The sequence below is a fragment of the Mycteria americana genome, chromosome 5 (genome assembly GCF_035582795.1).
Source record: "Mycteria americana isolate JAX WOST 10 ecotype Jacksonville Zoo and Gardens chromosome 5, USCA_MyAme_1.0, whole genome shotgun sequence".
Taxonomy (NCBI): domain Eukaryota; kingdom Metazoa; phylum Chordata; class Aves; order Ciconiiformes; family Ciconiidae; genus Mycteria; species Mycteria americana.
In genome coordinates, this window is record NC_134369.1 from 3,272,416 (window position 1) to 3,293,300 (window position 20,885).

Consider the following 20,885-nt stretch of genomic DNA (forward strand, 5'->3'; position numbering starts at 1 on the left):
ATAGTCACATGTAATTGAATAACAGAATTCAGAAAAAGAGATTGCACTGTAATTTTATTTGCAATGTGTTATTTGCAGGGACTGTTTTACATTCTGTTTATGCAAGAAGTCTTTTGGAGGTATTAGAAAGCTTATTTTGTCATTCCTTATAAAAAACTTGTTTTCCAAATGGAATGTGGATAGGTCATAATTTAGACTAGTAAATACAAAAGCCTCTATCTTGAACATGAAAAAATAACTCAGGCAGCATTCACTCTTACCTCACATGCACTGCTAGGTGATCGTCTTGATACCTGTTTTATTTTCTGACTTAAAGGTATCTCAGCAGACTATCTAGATTTTTATTTCTTGTAATATATCCTAGCAGGTCTAGGATGTACTGTAGAGGATATAAAAATATTTTGGTTTGGGGAAGTTTTATTCTACTCTTAGCTTAGAAACGTCTCTTTCGCTAGGTGGGAAGACCAGCCTTTACTTTTTAGGGAAACAATTGCTTAAATAGCAAGAGCAGTATTGATCAGGAAAGACTGCAAGATATTAATGGTATGTATATCTCTGAGTCTATAGGTATTATAAATATAATTTAATGCCTACAAACCGTAACTCAGTATAATTTTTGGTATAAAGGTGCTACCTGATTGGCATCTTCAGATTTCATGCATCACCTTACATAGCAGCAACAGGGAATGTCAGGATATTGGTCTCTAGTTGGTGTTTAGGGCATTGTTCCTTTAATTGCTATATTAAAGTTGTGGAGGTTTGTTTCATTACAGCTTTTGAGTCTCATATTTTCCTTTAGTGAAAGGAAAGAGAAAATTCTGTATTATAATCTGAATTTGGCAGCCTTTACTTTCAGAGACAGGTATGAATTTTACTGTTGGATTTTTTTGTTTGGTTTAAATGTTCCCTGAGGCAGGCGTGGTCTGTGTCCAGTGGTCTTGTCTTTTCTAACGTTTTGCCAAGTATGCAGAGAAAACAACATGAGTCTGTGTCCTGGAGTGAGATACTTGATTCTGCAAAAAGGGAAGGATGGAGGAAATTGAGGCATCTGTGACAAGTTTCTTTTACCACTGTGTGAAAGAAAAGTTTTCTCTTTCTTTGGAGGATAGCTATTGGGCTGAAGGTGGGTTTTGTAGTGACTTTATCGGTAGAAAACAGGTAGACATGGAGCCAACAGAGGTACAAACCATTTCTAAAGCAGGTTCCTAAACTAGGAAAAAGAATCAAATGTTCCCTCATGGGTCAAGTACTTCAATTTTCCAAAAGCTAAAGCTGACAATAAAATGCTTACTTCTAATGTGCATTTCTTGGAACCTGACCGTTAGTGTGTCAGTAGTTCTCCTCAGCTGCCTAATTTCACGCGACTTCTCTGTACTATTATATCCTTGATTTTGAAGTTCAGAGTTCTGTTTCTCCTTTTACCAAGCAGGCTGACTTAAATCATTTCATAGGAACAGAAAGGTTTTCCTCTGGAACTGAATCCATGATTCCAAATGCATTAGTACCCTGATAAAAACATGAAAAAAAAAATTAAACAGGTATTTCCAGAATAATTTTTATAGGAAAACACTTTACAGATATTTACTTAAATCCTGTGGATGACATTTAGTATCGGTCTACATTTTAACCTTTTTTCTTGAGCTTTTCATGAGGAATTTAATATTATTTTACATTTCTTGCAATTGTATTGTGCTAGATCTGCCATTTTATGGGTAATGGAGAGGTAGGAAAAATGGGTGGAATGCCCCTCTATTAATGGTTCTGCCATTTCTGGATGGCAGTGGAAAAGGCTGTACTGGATTGTGGGTTTTGCTTTAGTACAGTGACTACTGTAGTAGTTAAAAAAAAAAAAGTTAAGAACTTGGTTTTGCAAAAAATAGTATTCACCAGTGGTTGAGGTTTGGGTTGGTCATGTGGTCATGTTAGAACCCCAGATTCTGCTTCCATGCATCCAAGACATTTGTAAAGTCTTTGCTGTTTCATTCGATTGAGGTGAAAGCCTTGTTTGTTAGTAAGCATAGAAATGCTAGCACTAATACTTGGATGAGCATGAAATTTGAATGGAAAACTTCTGATGCTAGTGGGGAAGATGTCCCCGTTATGGTGTGAAAGGTGTTTGTCACAAAATAAATTCCGTAATTTTCTCATCTGTACTACAGCATTCTCGTGATGTGGTCACGTCACCTTGATGTGAAAAATCCTGCCCCTTGGTTGACATTGACACAGCGGTAAAATTGGCGGCGTTGCTGCAGCTTTGCTGACGTGAAAGAGCTTTTGTTTGCTTCGCTAGTTTATGTTGTTTGCTCAAAGAGATGGTGCTCTGATGCCAGCAGAAAAGCTCCTCTTGTCAGCATTTATTATCTATCTGCTAAGAGGACTCTGCTGACACAGCACCGGTGCTATAAACCCTATAATATAATACGCGCAAAATTAAACTGAAAATTAGAGAATAATGAAAGAAGTTTTAGGGAAAGTACAGCTCAACAGTAAAGAAGTTGTAGATTCAAGTCTGCTTCATGCTGCTGTTCCCGTAGGTTTTAACAGAAGCTCATGTTTCTACCTCTGCGAAAGAAGTAGGAGAGCGTGAACTAGAGCATACAGGCAGGAAAGCCTTCTCTGAACTTGTAATGCTTTTGTGTGGAAAGGAGGAGGGAAGGAAAAGCTTAAAAGTGTAAGAACCAAATGGGAAATCTGAAGATGTCATATGAAGCAGTCTGTATTATCATACCGTCGAGGTTATAAATAAATGAATAAAAGAATTACCTCAAACTCTGCTCATGTCTAGACAACGTTCACAGACCTGTTTAAAATAAGGAAATGGCTTATATCTGAATTACTGATCTCTAAGAACATGTAAAATTCTCTGGTGATTTATTGGTCATCTGGTACTTCTGGGCATATTTTCAGAAGGAAAAGTGGCAGTAGAGATTACTTACTTCAAGATTTAAGGTGAAAGGAAAACAGGGATTTCACTATAAAAGCTAAATTGCCAGTCCCAGTGGATGGCAAAAACCATGATTTATACTGAATTGAGCTCAGCATATATGCTGGTTCTTTTCTGCTTATGTGACATAGTCAAGGGTATTTTGAATACACTTCAGATGTGATCTGACTTGTTGGAGTACGTTTCAGATCATGCTACTTTTTACAAAGCATATTTGCTTTGTATGAAATATTTATGCATCATTCTAGACAAAGATTTGTTAGTAATATAGAATGCAAAGTGTTGCATCTTTGGCTATATTAATGTCTTCCATTTTAGCTAGCAGTAGGCTTGCTAACCTTTGTGTAATAGCACCAAAATTATAATTGTCATTTTATTATATCCACTGATGTATTTTTAGTATCAAAAACTGAGTTTAGGGTGGGGAGAAGCTGGCTGCACATTTATGTACAAAACAGCAAAAAAATAATCTAACCTCTTAGTAGGTTTTGTTAAATCCTTGGTATGATGTTAAACCCAAACAATTTTGCAGGATTTGGAGATCAGCTATATAGATTTTTATATTACCTTTTCATCAGAGATTTTACAGCTCTCCTTTCAGTTATCAATTTTAGGTATTCAACACAGTTTCATGTAATAGCCAGTTTGTAAACTAGTGGAATTCACTTTAATAAATGTGTAGGCCAGATGTATTATACCCTACTACTGTATTTTATTCAAATATGTTTAATGTTCTACTTATCATTTGAACTTTGGATGGATTTGAAAATTGCTGATCGGTGAGGTTTAAAATACTTCGGATGTAGATCCCAGACTGAGAGCGGCTTTTTATTCAGAGAATATTTCTCCCTCTATCACACACAGGAGTCAAGGAAAATGTTTTGTTACTTCCAAACCCAACAATTATCCTTTTCAGTCTTCTGAGTCTTAAAGGTGCCACCAGAAGAATTGCTGTGCTTGTAGATAGGTAGAGCGAAGCCTTTGCTATGACTAGCATGTATTCAACCAAAAGGTATTTTTACAATTCTCTTTTATTTAGGACTAATGGTGTAAGAAAAAAATATTTGTCACAGTCATTATCTTATAAATGAACACCAGCAAAACAAATAAGTAGCACCTAGAGGTTAGCACATATTTTAGAAAGTGACTTCTATTTTGAACAGTTTTTGCTAGCTTGAGCTGCATTATGTGCCATGGCATCTCAAAGATTTTTCCGAAGAATTGTTTGTCTAATTTGTGTTGTACAAACATGGAAAAAGCTTGATTGTCTGGAAACGTCAGGGTTTTTTTCTGAAGGATGCTTGCTGCTAAATTGGTTTCCTTATATTCTGATGCATAATTATTCCCTCATACCCCAATAGGTTTTGATGTCTCACTTACTTTAATTCTGAAGTACCACGGGCACTGTATAAATAAAAATAAATATCCAAAGGCAATCTATAAATACATCTCTACCCTTAGACGTCTGCACAAGATCTAGGTGTCCTGGAATTCTCAGGCAAAACGTTGTTAGAAATCCTGGTCTCAACAAAACAGTCAGTCTGCTTTATGATATAATGATTCTGTGAATCAAAAAATATTATATTGTTGCAACAAAATCCTATGCAATATTGAGAAATACCAGTAAGATTTTTTTTCTGTGGTTTTTTTTTAATGGGCAGGCAAGTATAGCAATCGCTCTGTTTAGATCAATAAGCATGATAATTCCTCCTTTGGAGACACATATCTAGTAGGGACATCGGACTTCAAGAAAAATGTGGATCATGTAAAGAAAGCCCAGAGGAGACCAAGAACAAAATTAACCTCATGTTATTTATTTTTTTTAAGATGGAAGTTATGGTCTGCTGCTGGCATTATCTGGAGTTTCCTCCTATCAAAGCCACATGCCACGCTGGCTATAAGCCTGACACCTACATTTCCAGTCAGACTAGAGCAGCCAGTCTTTCAGGGACTGGCTTCTTCAAGAATGGCTGGGGAAGAAGTCAAACAGACCTGAGAAATATTTTTTATCTACATTCTGGCCCTCAGACTACTCTGTTTTAACATAAAAGCTTTTCTTAATATACTAATATCTGTTGAGAAAGGCAAATACTGAAGAGTGCCAACTTTTTGAAAAGTTTTCACATTTTTTATTTTATGAAGGAAATTATTTGTTGATTGAAAGATACTTAAGGTATTAGAGCATTCTGCTGGCATAAATAGTAGAATCGTCATTACTAGAGATCGGTGAGATAAACCTCTGCCATATATGATTTAGGTAGAATTGAGCCTATTGCAACGGGAGGCAGATTGCAAGACCTCTCTAGGTTTCTTCCAGGCATTTTCTGCTTCTCTTATCAAAAATTCTCTGCAACTCATCACATCATACACTTTCCTTTGCTCAGAAGATTGCTAGAAATGTATTTCTTTATTTTTCAAATTGTTTTTACCGTGTGGTAGCAGGCTCAATAATTATAGGGCATATGTGTTCTGGAAGGCAAGTTTAATTAGTTTCTGAAATGATGTCCCCTTCATAGCTACTTTCTTTATTTCTGATGTTAGGTGAAGAAAGATTCCATCCTTGTTGCCCACCAGAGAATACCAGCAGTCCACAGGGCATTGTTTTGACAGCCTGATATGTAAATTGAAGCAGGAAAAGATAAGATTTTTATTAGCAAGTGTTTTTTCTGGAAAAAAGCTTGCTCAGACTCCTGACATCTGCTAGAAAGAAAATGTGAAGAGGGGTTCATGTGCTGTGACTAGTTCCACCATTTCTGGAAGAAAGGTTTGTAAACCCTCATGAATTTTGTGTTTTAGTAGGTTACTGTGTTAGAATTTTATGGGAGGGAAAACGACTGTGTTTGATGAGTAGGAAAGGACCCTGCAGAGGAAGATGACAGGATGGTAGCCTTTGCATACTTACTGGTTCCTCCATTTCCCTGCCTAACCTATTTTGTTCTGGGGGGTGTGGGGGTTGTTGGTTGGTTTGTTTGTTAATGTGGGGCTCATTTCTGCAAGAACCTGAAAAGACTGAGTGATGAAAAACTGTCCAAAGTAGTCTAAGAGTGTGTGCACTGGATCTTGCTTGCAATTAAATACACCCAGTAGTGAGATCAAGACACTGTACCTGTCTCTGAATCCTTTATGACCCTTGTCTGTTACTTAACATGAAATCTTGGGTAAGGTCCCATTTGTCCCTATCACTCCTTTAAAGAATTGCTTAGTCATAATCTGAGGGCTTAAACATTTCTAATGACCAAACTCACTAAATTTTTGTTCATGAAGTGATTTTTTTTATTACAGGACATATTATTACAGGAAATACACCACGCTCGGGTCTCATCATAGATATTCATAAATTGAATCTTAAGGTTGAAGATTTTGTGAGAGTAATGGTTAATAAATGAGAGAATTATTATTAGCCTAGCAGGTTAATTTAACTATATGAAGTATCCGACCAGAGGCTTCACAGAGTTTCCTCCTATGCAGGTCTGAGTGTTGTACATCTCATTTTAAAGATGATTTTTCTACCATCTATATTTACATCCATTCATCAGTAAGAAAGATGAGGTAAGAATTTCACTGGACAGGAACAGTTTGTGACATGGTACCAAACATGTGTGAGCTATGTGAGAGCGTGGCAGTCCTCCTCCTGTTCCAGTACACACTTTTTGCAGCCCAGAATTTGTAATTTAGCAGCGGAAATTGCTGTCCAGTGTGGTTTTTGCTTCATATACTAACATGAGTAAAATCAAAGGATGAGAAAGAAGGGGCTAAAAATTTAAACTACATCCCATTTGCTTGGAGACAGAGTTAGAATGAGAGGGAGTAAAAGGGGGGAAGTAAACCCTTAAGTTCATATTTTAAGTTATGTCTTCTTGCCACTCCTACATGGGTTTCTATGGAAACAGAAGCAGAAACTGGGCCATCGGCAGCCAAGAATCCATTTACACTTTAAATTTACTGCTTGAGCAGCCATGCAGCTTTCTTGTCCAAATTAAATCATGATGGAGTAACACATGCTAAGTAAATTGGGGTTAAGATGAAAACACCAAATATTAAATATCCCTCCGTTTAAGATCTGTGGATACGCAAAAAAAAACCCCACCTTTTTTCTGAAAGACCTTAAAATGACAAGTTAGATTATGTTTTAAAAAGAAGGTGCTTACTTGTGGCTCTACAAATACACGTTGAAAGTATATTAAATAATGCTATTAAATTCTTCAGGTAATTATGTTATCTACTTTACCTGGGAATGTAGCTAACTCTTAGGCAGCTTAGCTGCTTTTGTGCTTTGGATGCAGAAAAGAAACAAGTTGCACTTTCCTTGCTGCTCATCTTCTAATAAATTTCATGGTGAAATTCTCATGCACTAACACAGCTTGTGGATGTTGTATAATCACTACTGACATTTATTTATGTCTTATTAGACGATAAGATTGCTTATACCTTATGATAAAGTATTGCCAGATACTTGCCACTATTAGAAACTTTACTAAAGTTATTAAGTATTTGCTGAAACTGTAATTGTTTGAGTTGGTGTTTTCTATTTTAGTTGGTTGTGTGCTTTTTGTTGATTTTTTTTACTATTTTTTTTTAATTCTGGTGAGCTTTGATAAGAAAAATGATAGTGCTTTTATGCTTTTAAGTAAGATGTTTTCTTCTGAAAACACACCCAAATTATATGCTCTATTTGGTTCTGTTTGTCAGTTCTTTAATTGCACTTGTTTCCTCAGTCGACCTTTCAAAATCTGGTGGAAATCTCAGAGCTTTTTTCTCCAGTGCTAATAAAGCTGAACTGTGGGTATGCCTGGTTAGAAGACTGTGAGCGAGGGAGCAGTCTTGACTGAATGATGAGTTCGTAAACAGCTACGGAAGAGAGATGGGAACTAGAGAGAAGCAGCGATCGCCCAGGAACCACATGAGTATGGAGGGAAGAAGTTACGGGAAGGAGAGAGGATGAACTAGGGAAAGAAAAAAAGAATGGATAAAGAGAAAATGGGATGGGTCGTGAGGGGTAGAGGAGGTGAAAAGCCTAAACAACGAAGAAAAAGGAAGTGGGGATGAGTGTATAAGTGGGACTGGGGATAGACTGGAAAGACTGAGACTGGCAGAAGATGGAGGCTAAGCCTGTGCTAAGAAGATTGAGGAATGGAGAACTGGCAAGGAATATGATGCTAGAATAAGAGCTGTCCTGGGATAGGTAGGTACAAGGCCTCTTCAGAGCCTGAAATGGCAGCTAAGAGAAATGCCAGAGAAGCATTTAGTCTGTATTTGGGAACTCTCTTAGCCTATTGCCGTCTTTTCCCTGGGTGCTAGCTAGAGCTGGCATCCCAGCATGGCTGTTCGCTCAGCCCTGTGGCAGGCGTCTGCACAGGGGCTCTAAAAGGAGACCAACACCATGGATTACCTGCATGGGCCTCAACATTATGGCCAACGTTATGCATGGGCCAACGTTAACCTCATTTTCATTCATACTTAAATTATTTTTTTCAAGCAGTTGATGGCTATGGGTATTGCTGACACCAGCTGAATATGCCAGTCATGAAGGCAGCGAGTGCTGGCAGTCAGAGCAACTGTTTTGACAGACCACGAGATGTGCAAAGCAAGTGTGCCTCCATTTTCTCCTTCCTCCTGGTCAGGGATAAACACTTGTGTGAAGACTGTATGGCACAGAGAAATTCCTCTGTGCAGGAATTCAAGAGCTGCTGCTGCATGTGCTTGGTAGTGGTACATGGAGCGTATTTTTTCCCAAGAGATGACACCGGTTGATAGCAGTTGGTAGTTTGTGTTGTCTTGTGGGATGTTTCATGAGAAAGGCCTCACCGACTGCTTACAACTATGAAGATTAGGGTCTGGTCCCTCCACCTAATTAAGAAACAGAGATGACTGATGCAGCAGGTTTTAAAAAGCTAAGCAGCAAGGAAGTAGTAGTCAGTGAATAGAGTAGCAAACAGAGGATTTTACATGAAATTTGTAAAGGAACTGGTAGGGTTTGGTTTTTGTTATCCATTTCCCTTAGAAGGCAAATGTGAAAAGTAATGCAGGAAGTGCCAAAATATGCAAGCAATAGAGAAACATAGTGCAAGCTGTGGAGTGTTCGTCATTCTTGAGTCATTTCCAGTGCAAGTTATTTACGTATGACATGGCGACTAATGTAGCTATTGGATGAGAAGATCCACTGACTAGAAGTGTAACTGAAGACAATGGTTGTATTGGGTTTATGTTGCAAGGTATTGGTAGCAGTGGGGCGGGGGTGCTGCAGGGGTGGTCTCTGTGAGGAGAGATCAGGGGTGGCCCCTGTGATCCAGTTCCAGTCAGCTCCAAAATGGACCCACTGCTGACCAAAGCTAAGCCCATCAGTGACGCTGGTGGCACCTCTGTCAAAAGGGTGAAAAGTACTGCACAGCAGTGGTGTGAGTGAGGAGTGAGAAAAAAAACGTGAGAGAAACAGTCCTGCAGGCACCCAGGTCAGAGAAGAAGGAGGGGGAGGAGGTGGTTCAGGCACCGCAGCAGGGATTTCCCTGCAGCCTGTGGAGAAGACCATGGAGAAGCAGGTTGTCCCTCTGCAGCCCACGGAGGACCACACCGGAGCAGATACCCACACTGCAGCCCATGGAGGACCCTATGCTGGAGCAGGTGGATATGCCCTGAAGGAAGCTGCAGCCCATGGAGACCCCACACCAGAGCAGGCTGCTGGCAGCAGCTGCTGCCTGTGGAGAGGAGCCCATGCAGGAGCAGGTTTTCTGGCAGTAACTGTGGCCTGTGGGGGACCCAGGCTGGAGCGGTTTTTCCTGAAGGACCGTAGGCCATGGAGAGGACCCAGACTGGAGCAGTTCTTGAAGGATTGTATCCTGTGGGAGGGCCCCAGGCTGGAGCAGGGGAAAAATGTGAGGAGGAAGGAGCGGCAGAGGTGACCTGTTATGAAATGACCACAGCCCCCATTTCCTATCCCCCATGTGCCACTCAGGAGGGGAGGTAGAGGAGCCGGGAGTGAAGGAGTGAAGCTGAGCCTGGGAAGAAAGGAAGGGTGGAGAGAAGGTGTGTTTGGTTTTGTCTTTGTTTCTCACCATCCTGCTGTATTTTTGATTGGCAATAAATTAAATTGATTTCCCTAAGTCGAGTCTGTTTTTCCTGTGGCAATAGTTGATAATGTGATCTCCCTGTCCTCTTGACCCACAAGCTTTTCCATCTTATTTTCTCCCCCTGTCCTGTATGACCAGTGAAAATAAGGCAGAGAAGTAGAGCTGTGAAATCATTCTGCTTTTACAGAAACTGAGAGGGAAAAGCCAGAAGCACCTGCTGTGTGGAAGGAACAAAAGACCAATCCACAGAGATCAGAAAAAAAGAAATCATTAAATGTGTCCAGTATCAGAGTTACAATAAGTTAGAAATGTTTTGAGAGATGAAATGTGAGGATGACTTTACAGACTGTTACAGCCATCTGAAATACGCCACCTATAAGAGATCTTTGTCAGTGGGGGCTCATGAAAAGAGCAGATAGATCTGTTAGGAGAAAATCTAGATAACAATGTTGACAGCAAAAGGAAGCAATACAAACTGGTGTTTGAGGAATAGAAAAGAGGCAATTTATTGTTATTACTGCTGGAACAAACAGTACAGCCAGATTCTTGCTGAAACAGGTATGCCAGGCTGTGAAAAATGCTCTAAGTCATTGCAGCTTAGGTGAACTTTAGTGGGATTCCTCTAGAGAAATAATTCAGAATCAGGAAATGTTTTTGAAAATAGTCTTAAGGGAATGATATTACCCAGAGCGACTTGGGATGTTTGATTTTCTTGAGATCTACATGGCAGCTTTTTGGGGGGACTGAATATCACCTAGATACTGCAGGACTATTAGTCTAGCTTCAAGACTAAACATGCAAAGCGCAATTAGAAAGTTAGCAAAGAAGGCTGCAAGAAGCTTACAAGTGTACAGAGACACTGAAATCAGGTGCGTGAGAATGCAGCAAAACAAGACTTCGTGTCATGAAAAGGGTGTAGCAGTAAATATCTATTTTGATAGACAATACTTTTAGATAGAGGAAAGTGCAATGGTTTTATACATTCTGTATTGTAATGGAGGAATTGGGACACCTGATTTGGGACACCAAACTGAGCATTGTAGAAATAAAGCTGAATGGTAACGATGGGCAAGAAAACAGTTGTGGTGGCTGCCAGGTGCCCACCCAGCCGCTCTCTCACTCCCCCCCATCAACAGGACAAGGGGGGAAAATAAGGTGAAAAAGTTTGTGGGTAAAGACAGAGAGATCACTTACCAATTACCGTCACAGGTAGAACAGACTCAACTTGGGGAAAACTAATTTAATTTATTGCCCATTAAAATAGACTTGGATGGTAAAAAACAAAGACACAGATTAAACACCTCCCCCCCCCTTTTTTTTTCCAAGGCTCAACTTCATTCCTTCATTCCCAACTCCTCTAAGCTTCTCCCCCTCCCAAGTGGCACAGGGGGATTGGGAATGTGGGGTTGGGGTCAGTCATGATAGTTCATGTCTGCCACTCCTTCCTCCTCACACCTACTCCAGTGTGGGTCCTCCATGGGCTACAGTTCCTTCAGGATCAACCTGCTCCAGCGTGGGCGGTCCATGGGCTGCAATTCCTTCAGGAAATATCCACCTGCTCTGGCGTGGGGTCCTCTGCGGGCTGCAGTGTGGAAATCTGCTGGTCCTCTCCACAGGTCCCTGCTCTGCCTGGAGCACCTCTTCTCCTCCTCCTCCTTCTCTGACCTTGGTGCTCGCAGGGCTGTTTCTCTCACATTTTTTCTTCACTCCTCTTATGCCTGTGTAGCATTTTTGCCCTTTCTTAAATAGGTTTTCCCAGAAGCACCACCAGCTTCACCAATGGTCTCAGCTGTGTCCTGCAGTGGGTCCATTTTGGAACTGGCTGGAACCGGCTGGAACCAGCCGGAACTGGCTGGAACCAGCCATGTCTGGGCACGGGGCAGCCTCGACCTCTTCCCACAGAGACCCCCCTGCAGCCCCCGCTGCCAGCGCCTGGCCAGGGACAGCCCGTACAGCAGCTGTAAGTGGAGAACCGAGAACTGAAAGGTAGAATCTCTTGAAGAAAGAGGGAAATAAGCCCCGAATGTTTCCTCTGGAAAAAGAAATGGGAATGATATTGATCATTGGAATGTTTTAAACTGCATTCATGAAGGGCGAAAGAACTGAAGTAAAACAGTGTTGATGTGACTGTTACTGACCTCTGCGTATGTCGAAATAGATATGGATATCAAATATATGTGGATTTCTGTAAGATTAGGGAGGAAATCAAAATCCATGGGAAATGAGGGATTATAGGAGACTTCTAAATCTCAAATTTATGGACTTTGTGTGCTGAGTGAGAGTCTGAGGGAAAGGCTGGGCCTATAGAGCAGTTCTGAATTGGAGCGAGCTTGCGAGCTGCACTAGTTTATGTCAGATTGCAAAGTAGATACAAGCAAGTTTAAAAAAAAATCTAAACAGTTCTAACATGGTTAAACACTGGGATTTTAGAAAGACAAGCTTTGAAAAATTAAGAAAATGAAATAGTACAATTAACTGGTCCGGAGAGCTTTGAACACAGAGGAGACAGGCTTGTGTCAAAAGCCTGTAGAAAAGACTGCAGCTTTACTTGCATGAATAAGCTTTTTAAGGAGGATACAGGAGGAAGTAGAAAATCTACAAAGATTTGAAAGGGAATTGAAAAGTAAGGAAAATTAAAAATAAGAAGAATGCAGAACAGTCAGAAACTGCTACGATTTGCATTTTGTAAGGCATATTTAAACAAATAACAAAAAAATTTGTTCATTCTTGTTAATATATGGGACATATATAGCATGTTCACACCTCCCTCAACATGTAGTATTACCTCTTCTTTAGGTCTGGAAACAGAAAAAGAGTGCTTTGCATCAGCTTTCAGTAAGGTTCATGTTGTGCATGTGGGTGATTAGGTACCTACTGAAAATGAGCCTGACAAGCAACTATAGAGCTGGTAAACAGTATTTATGGTACTTGGATTTCTCAGGAGTCCAAGAATAGTCCAGCATGAAACATGAATGGCGAACGTAACATCTGTATTCAGAAAGATAAAATGTGAGATGACAATAGGCCAGCAGATTTTCTGATGGTCAATTCTGGATGAAGTTTTAAACCAGAATTTTAAAAAGAATAGGTAGGTAACTGAAAGTAAATGGGGAGTGGTGGAAATGGCAGTGTGGTTTTTTTAAGCTAGTTTGTGAAGACTAATGAGAGAGAGATTAGCTGGTTTCTTAAACAAGAGCAATGCAGGAGAGTAAATCTGTTTGGATTTAAACAAAACACTTACTTTAGCATTCCATAGGAAATTATTATTGAAGGTGGAAAGAGTTGGATAGGAAGGTGGCTAAGGGGTCAACTACAAGAACCTGCCAACAAAATACAGTTTCCAGAATGGACAGAGATTATTAATGATTTTGTACAGTGATTAGAAGATATTCTTAGATGTTTGCTCATTAAATTTTGGCTAAGGTGAAATTGAGAGGGCTTGCTCAGACAGAGGAAAACTCATTATGCAGGGCAGATACAAAGAAGTTGTCAACTGAATCAGTGGATATGAAAAAGTAATAGGGCAACAGTCAAAGTTGTGCACCAGTGCTAAGAACTGTAAACTGGGGGCGATGAGGAGGCACGAGAAGCAGTGATACTGGTCTGTGAAGGATGACTGCAGCTGCAGAAATTGTGTAGCATGGAAAGGTAAATGCAGTTCCGAGCAGCACTGTGTGAGAGACGTTCAGTCGAAACTGAGAAGCAGCAATTTCATATAATAGCAGCTCGGCATCTGCCCTACCTAGTGCCCTCTTTTTCTCAGTCTGGATTCTGTGAAAAGGCATATGAGTTGCCTTGGTCTGTCCCCTAAAAGAACTATTTTAATTTTTTTTCCGTAACACATACTTTCAGTTTAAGCAACACTGATACCACAAGTTCTCAGAGCACTGCTGCATGCTCTCGAAAGAGCTTTGAGGTCCATCCTGCGGGGGCCTCCACATGGTCTGGAACTCATTAATAGATATATTTCGCTTGCGTTATCATCTGTTTACCTATCAGCAATAAATGTGGGGACTTTCGAGTATGTTTCCTTCTCATTTACAATGAAGGTCAGTTGTCATGTAATGAAAAATGTGAACAGAAGTACCTGTGCAATAAAGCACAGGTCTCTTGTCAGTGCTGGATGTCCTCTGTTCCCATAGATTAAATTTTCTCTGGGGTTAGACTTCCCATTTACTTTCTTCTGCTTAGCTTCATTTTGAAGTTTCAGTAAGCTCAAACTCTGAGTAAGAACAGTTGTCTGCTATGGTGGTTTGCCTTTTTGCTACTCAGCCTCTTTTTCATTTCCATTGTGGAAGTGTGGGACATTACACTTTCTTTCAAGGCACTAAAAGGCATGACTCATTCCTTCTCCTTTGTCTGTTTCTTCACCAGGTTCTACTTCACGGCTTTACCTCGTGCTTTAATAGTCTTTCGCACGGAGCTTGTCAAAAGGGCTTTGGAAGTCTGAGTAAACTGTCAGGGAGTTTCAGCTATCTACGTTTCATTCTCCTCAAATGCTCCAGAATTAGAGCAGACACATGCCAGGGTTTTTCTTCACACCTTTCCTTTCCTAGTATGTGGTGGTTTTATATGTTTATCCTTAATTATTTTAATCAGTTTTACTGTCACAGGTGAACTGAAGTGGACTGTATGCTTAGGGTTGCCACAGGTACTTCAAATTAGAAACAACATTGGCTTCCTCCTTCTGGAGTAGTGCTAGATTTTAAGAGGCGTGCATATCTTTATTAGTTATTCTTGCACATTTCAAAAGAAATGTAAATACTATCACAACAAGTTAACTTGTTGCTCTCCTAGCTAGAAATGTTCTACACTGTATGTATCATAACCGAGGAAATACAGATCCTACAAATTTGTTCCTTGAGTTCAAGACAACTTTTGATAATCATCTTTGCATCTTGACAGGAAAAAAAAAATATCTGTTTTTAGGTTTATAGCTGTTTTAGGTTTTTTGTAAGCAAAAATAAAATAAACACAATTATATGAACATGAGACACGGGAACACATTAATTTGATTCCATCTGCTAAATAATTTTAGTGAATTTAATTGCACCCCGGTTCTTCTAAACACATTAAGACATATGTTCATAAACTAATTGAATATAGCTTCTAGTCTTGGCAGTAGTCCAATACACTGTTAAATCAACAACAGTATTCATAAGAATAATTTCGGTTGTAGTATGTTAAATGTGCTCTTCACCATTTTCGATTTTGAAAATCCTGTGACAAAATGAAATATAGGCTTATAAAAAGCTAGCTAAATTTCCCAAATTAAATACTAGTTGCCAATAAGCTTTCTGATTGCAATGTTATTGTTTTGCCATTTATGTGTTTTGGCAGTAAATTTAATATTGTAGCTCCTTTCAGCTGTTTTTGTTGGGTTGCTGTATGTGGCTGCTGTAGCCTCAAAGAAATTCTTCCTTGCATTTCTAATTTAAAAATATTTAAATGTCATAAGATTTCTTATTCGTGAGATTATAGAGCCAGTTATCCAGATGTGTTGAAAACCTGCTTCTAAACCCAGATCTTGTTGTTATTATGAATGTTAATAAATTTTACCAGATCATTGAATCAGGATGTCTCTATAAAAGATAGAAGACGTTCTTTTTTTTTTCTTTTTTTTTTTCTTTTTTTTTTTTACTGTTCACTTCCTTACTACTTCAAGTGATCTGCTGAATTTTGTGGCAGTTGACTCTTCTCGGACCTGCGCAGTCTGTTAAGATTGACAGCAGTCTAAATAGCCTGTAGTAAAACAGAGAGATGGCAGATATTTGCATGTAGAGTGGGAATTTTAAGGATTTCTGATATTTCCCAGCAGGTTAATTACAGAACCTTTTCTTCCTCTGCAATTAGTAAGCACGTAGGATCAAGAGGAGACACTAAGCCCAAAGTAGCCTGTATGCTTACTAACACTGTGTCAAAAAATGTAAATAATCTATCATATAACTGTATTATGCAGATGCAAGTGTATTATTGAAAGGGAAGAAATAGAAGTAATTGCTTCCTGGTTTTGAGAGGGGATGCACATTTGAATGTCAAGGCACGTGTTCTGGCTTGTGCGCTGAAGTCGCAGTAATCTTTATACAGTCAATGTCATTCCCTTCTCTAAGTTGTAAGTTGTAGAAGTGCAACTGGGTACTTTGCATACCATGAAATTAAAAATCATGTAAATTGCCTTTGAATTTTTTACTGTGTACTGAGTAGGTCTCAGCCCAGTGTTAAGTTAGCTTGAATAAACATGTAAGCAAGTGTTATTAAATGTTGTTGGTATTTAAAGGCCGGGAGTTGCTTATAGTGCTTGGTCATTTCAACGAGTTGGGTGCTTGGTCATTTCAACGAGTTGGTAAAGATAGAAAAATGTCATATGTAATATTTTTCTGCTTAAATACTTATGGATTGGGTTGTTTTCAGAATAGTTTTAAATAGTTCAACAGGTATATCGTTTGACCAATGTATTGCTTATGGGTTGCATTTTGAGTTAACAATCCTTTCTTGCACAGAACCACAATACATGTTAACAAATTTCCTTCTGAATGCAGGAAAAATGCCTTAAAGGATGCAACACCCCTGATAGGGCACACTGTAACTCATCTCTATCTTTTTTACCTGTAGTTAATAGACACAGAATTAAACCTACTTCTGCTAGTAACTGATTTAATGACCTTAGTTGAAGAGTAGAGCAAATATTACTAATTCCATGATGACAATTTCTAACCCAAAAGGTAAGAAAGAATTACAGAATAATTTCAAACTTTTTTGCGGGGGTGTGTATGTCAAGGAGGTATCCAGTCGTACTCTCTTGCCCCAAGGAAGGATGAAACTATACCTAATGATACATGAAACGCTAGGCATGAAATTGAACTGAAAGCCTTGAAGAAGGATTTGAAGATCAGGCTCTTAAATATGTTGATGTGTTAACATACTAGACATAATATAGCAGCACTTCAAAGTAGCATTTCTGAGGGAAGAGGGAAGAAGGAAGAGTGTAATATACTAATAATTCTCCGTATTTGAAAGTTAAAAGGACGCTGAAACAGCAATTGCACTGTTCATTGCATGCTGTTAAATGACAAATAATCTCTTCTGCATCCCAATTTGTCCTTAATAACGAACCTTTCCTTTCTCTTCCTATTAGAAGCATGTACGTAATTCACATATTATGTGAGTAGAAGCAAAAGTGTATGCTGTTTGCTACAGGCAAAATATTGAATCCAGAGTCCCCTTTTTAACATATTTTCAGGTTTATGGAAGTTTGCACTAATTTTTATTTTTGCTAAAGCCTGAGCAAGAGGAAGATAGAGAAGGAGGAGACATAAGCACACTGTTATCCTCAGCACTTTAGAATATGCTTTAAAGGTATCCTCTCATTTTACATTATTGTGCCTCTGTGATATATTGGCAAAGCCATCAGCTGAGGTTATCAACCTGCAGTAAGGGACTGCTAACAGAGCGTTTCTGTGTTATCATCAAATCTCATAAAAAATAAGAAGACTTCAAGGTGTATAACTGCCGTATCTGTGGTAAGGCTGCAGAGGGAAGGCTGAGCATGGAGCCTTGCATTTGTTGTTGCTATGGGTTTAAGCCTAGCAATTGTAGTAAAACTCATTGCTGCAGTTTTTGATACTCTGCCTCAAACCAGATGATTTTTAAACCAGGCCGTTTCCAAAACCAGGGATGCATTTTAAAGGTCCATTTTGCAGACAGTTGTATCAACAGCCCAGCCAAGCGGTTGTGTTAACGGGATGAAGTTAGCGTGAGCGTTGTCTGTATACAGATGCCGTTCCTGAGTGCTTTGAGCCAAGATCATTTCCAAATTAAAAGAGAATTTGAGAATTTTAGCTAGAACACACCTGCATGCTGTTTCTTGAAGCAGCAGCAGCTGCAATCTTTTTATGCTATGTTTTGCTGCATCTGTCCTGTCCTAGTACTGCTTTGCGTGTTGATTCATTTACTCGCTTATAATAACAAAAATAATGTACATTTGGAGAGGTATATGGATATTCTTCATTCCTATCTGAAGAAATGTGACATTCCTCTACCACACTGATACCACCTATTTCTCTTGTCGCATTCTATGTTAACTGTCTACTGTTATGATTTAGAAATGCTTTAAACTAATTTTTCACAGGTTGAAAAACTGCAAGTTGTGTAAGAGTAGTGTTAAACCCAGAGGTGGATGTATGTATGTTTGTTAAATATGGGATAAAACCTATCTGACTCCGAAAGGCAGATGATAGTGAGCTTGTAGAGATCACTCTGATATTTTTCTCTATTTGTGAATTTTTAAACTAACCTGTTTTCTCAATGCAGTCTAATTATTCTGAACAAAAGAGCGTTGAGAATACGACAGCTCTCCTTTGAAAGTCATGACAGTGCCAAGCTAGAATGGAGGTTCCAGGCTCAGATTCTGCATGTTTGCTTTCAAAGCAGTATCTGTTACCTGATAATCCATGGGGCAAAGTTTGCTGACAATATTTATTTTGACTTACCTTGTGCCTTGAGCTTGTTGATTTTAAATCATGGTACTTTTAATAGATGTGTAGATTAATTATGTCTCTTTAATACACAAAAGAAATATAGTCATGTGATTTTTCTTCCAGGTTGACTAGATACATGAGAATTAGATAAATACAAAAAAAGGCCATTATTACTATGCCATGGCTACTATACTACATGTCACCTATTTATTTGTGTTTTTCATTTACAGAAAAGTAGTATTTAAAATCTTGTTCAGATGTAGAATGTTTATTAAGCATCTGAAGAATTCTGCATTGAATATGCATTAATAAGTCATAAGAATTAATAATTTACAATGGAATAGAGATAAAACATGATTTGGCTTCTACTCAGCTGCATATTTCAGCACTTTTGTGTTGTATAACATCCATCTTTACCCAGAAAATTTAACTTAATTCATCAGTACAGACAAAATAGAAATGAAAGAAGCTGAAAGACAAATCTAAGCACTACACACAGATTGGCTCCATCAATCTTTGCTCTCTATGCTTCATGGTTCCTAGTGAATAGCAAAGAGTTAAATGGGAAAGGCCACCAGGGAAAAATATGAAATTTGCTTGACTTTTGTGAAACAAAGACATGACTTTTCTAGAAAACATTTTTTAATAAATAATGCTGTTAGTTACAAGTGTACAGAGTGCATAATTGCCTGGGTAAATTTTCTGTGCCAGGAAGTCAATGGAATTAAATACATAACTAGATTTTGAACTGAACTAGATTTAATTTATGACCATTAATATTAGAAAATTTAACTGTGCTCAAATGGCAACCTGAAAATCTAATCCTTTGAAGTGTAAATTCAATTTTGAAGAAACCAGTTAATGGAAGGTCTACATAGATAGAGCCAAGTGCTCAATACCACCTACAAATGTGCTATTTTTGGCCACTCTTCTGTAGGTACCTTTTGAATTTCTGGCCTCAAAACACTACTTAAATTCCTTTTCCTTCCTAAGAATAGAGCATCTTACGATTTTCTTTCTCAGTCATGGGTAATCAGAAGGTCTCACAGTGTATGTTTTGCTTTAGAGTCACTGAGCCAAGCTTTCCATCTGTAGGAGTTATATCCTGAAGTCTTCAGAGGGCCAGGAGCAAAAGTGCCTCCGAACACTCTCTCTCCCTCTCTTTCTCCCTTACCCCCAGATATTTTCCATTTTCCAGCGTGGACCTGCCTTCTCCAATGGGGGTGCCTCTCAGCTAGGGGCATACATCACATGCAGCTGTAGCTGGCCAAAATAGTATGTAATTTGCAGATAGTTGTGTTGAGCCCTGCAGGTGTGGGAGTGGGGCTCCTCTGGGTCCTGGGTGCTCCTGAAGGTGACTGCCTCCTGCTGCTGCACGGTCTCCCCCAGGTACTTCCATCTGACCCACTGCCACAGCCTCTCTGGGTTTGCAGGCTGGGAAAGGTAGTGTACACCTGGAAGCATGTTAGGTACGTAGCTGTATTTGAGTGAAGCCCCTCCTGTAAACTCACTGCCTGGGTGTGACTGTTGAATTCTTCTGTTATTTGTGATAAAGACCCTTCATACTTGGAATGTGTTTTATAATTGCACATCCATATTTTAACCACACATCTAACCATGTATTAGAACAGCAACAAAAAAAGCCTCCCTCACAGGATCACTTGTCTTCTCCCCACCTAAAATTACTCCAGGCCTTGACTCAAATTGAAGATTCAGTTTTGATGAGCATTTCTTTAGTATTTTGGTTGAGAAAATGATCTGAGGGCTGGAGCACCTCTCCTCGTAGGCTGAGAGAGTTGGGGTTGTTCAGCCTGGAGAAGAGAAGGCTGCGGGGAGACCTTATAGCAGCCTTCCGGTACTTAAAGGGGGCCTATAGGAAAGACAGGGGCAGACTTTTTAGCAAGGCCTGTTGTGATAGGACAAGGAGCAATGGTTTTAAACTAAGGGAGGGCAGATTTAGACTGGAGTTAAGAAAGAAATGTTTTACAATGAGGGTGGTGAGGCACTGGCACAGGTTGCCCGGAGAGGTAGTGGAGGCCCCATCCCTGGAAACATTCAAGGTCAGTTTGGACGGGGCTCTGAGCAACCTGATCTCGTTGAAGGTGTCCCTGCTCTTGCAGGGGGGTTGGACGAGATGACCTGTAAAGGTCCCTTCCAATCCAAAGCATTCTATGATTCTATTCTGTGATCATTTAGTAATTTATCATGCAACAGACCATGGTCTACTTAAGTTTGAACAGAAAAATTCAGTAGCAATTCCCCTCTTCCTTCCTTCACCCAACCAGCCTGAATGAATGTGGATTTTATCACCTGGTTTTGGGGAGAAGTTTCTTTAATTTGATGACTGCCCTTTTAAATTGTGGGTCAAATAGCTGACTAAGCATTCTTTGGTGTTCCAAA

The 20,885-nt window shown here is 39.3% G+C and overlaps 1 protein-coding gene across 10 annotated transcripts in view; it reads left to right on the top strand.

Moving 5' to 3' along the window:
* Positions 1 to 20,885, top strand: part of SHANK2 (SH3 and multiple ankyrin repeat domains 2) — a 325,323-nt gene that overhangs the window by 222,080 nt on the left and 82,358 nt on the right. The gene's annotated exons all lie outside the window — the stretch shown is intronic.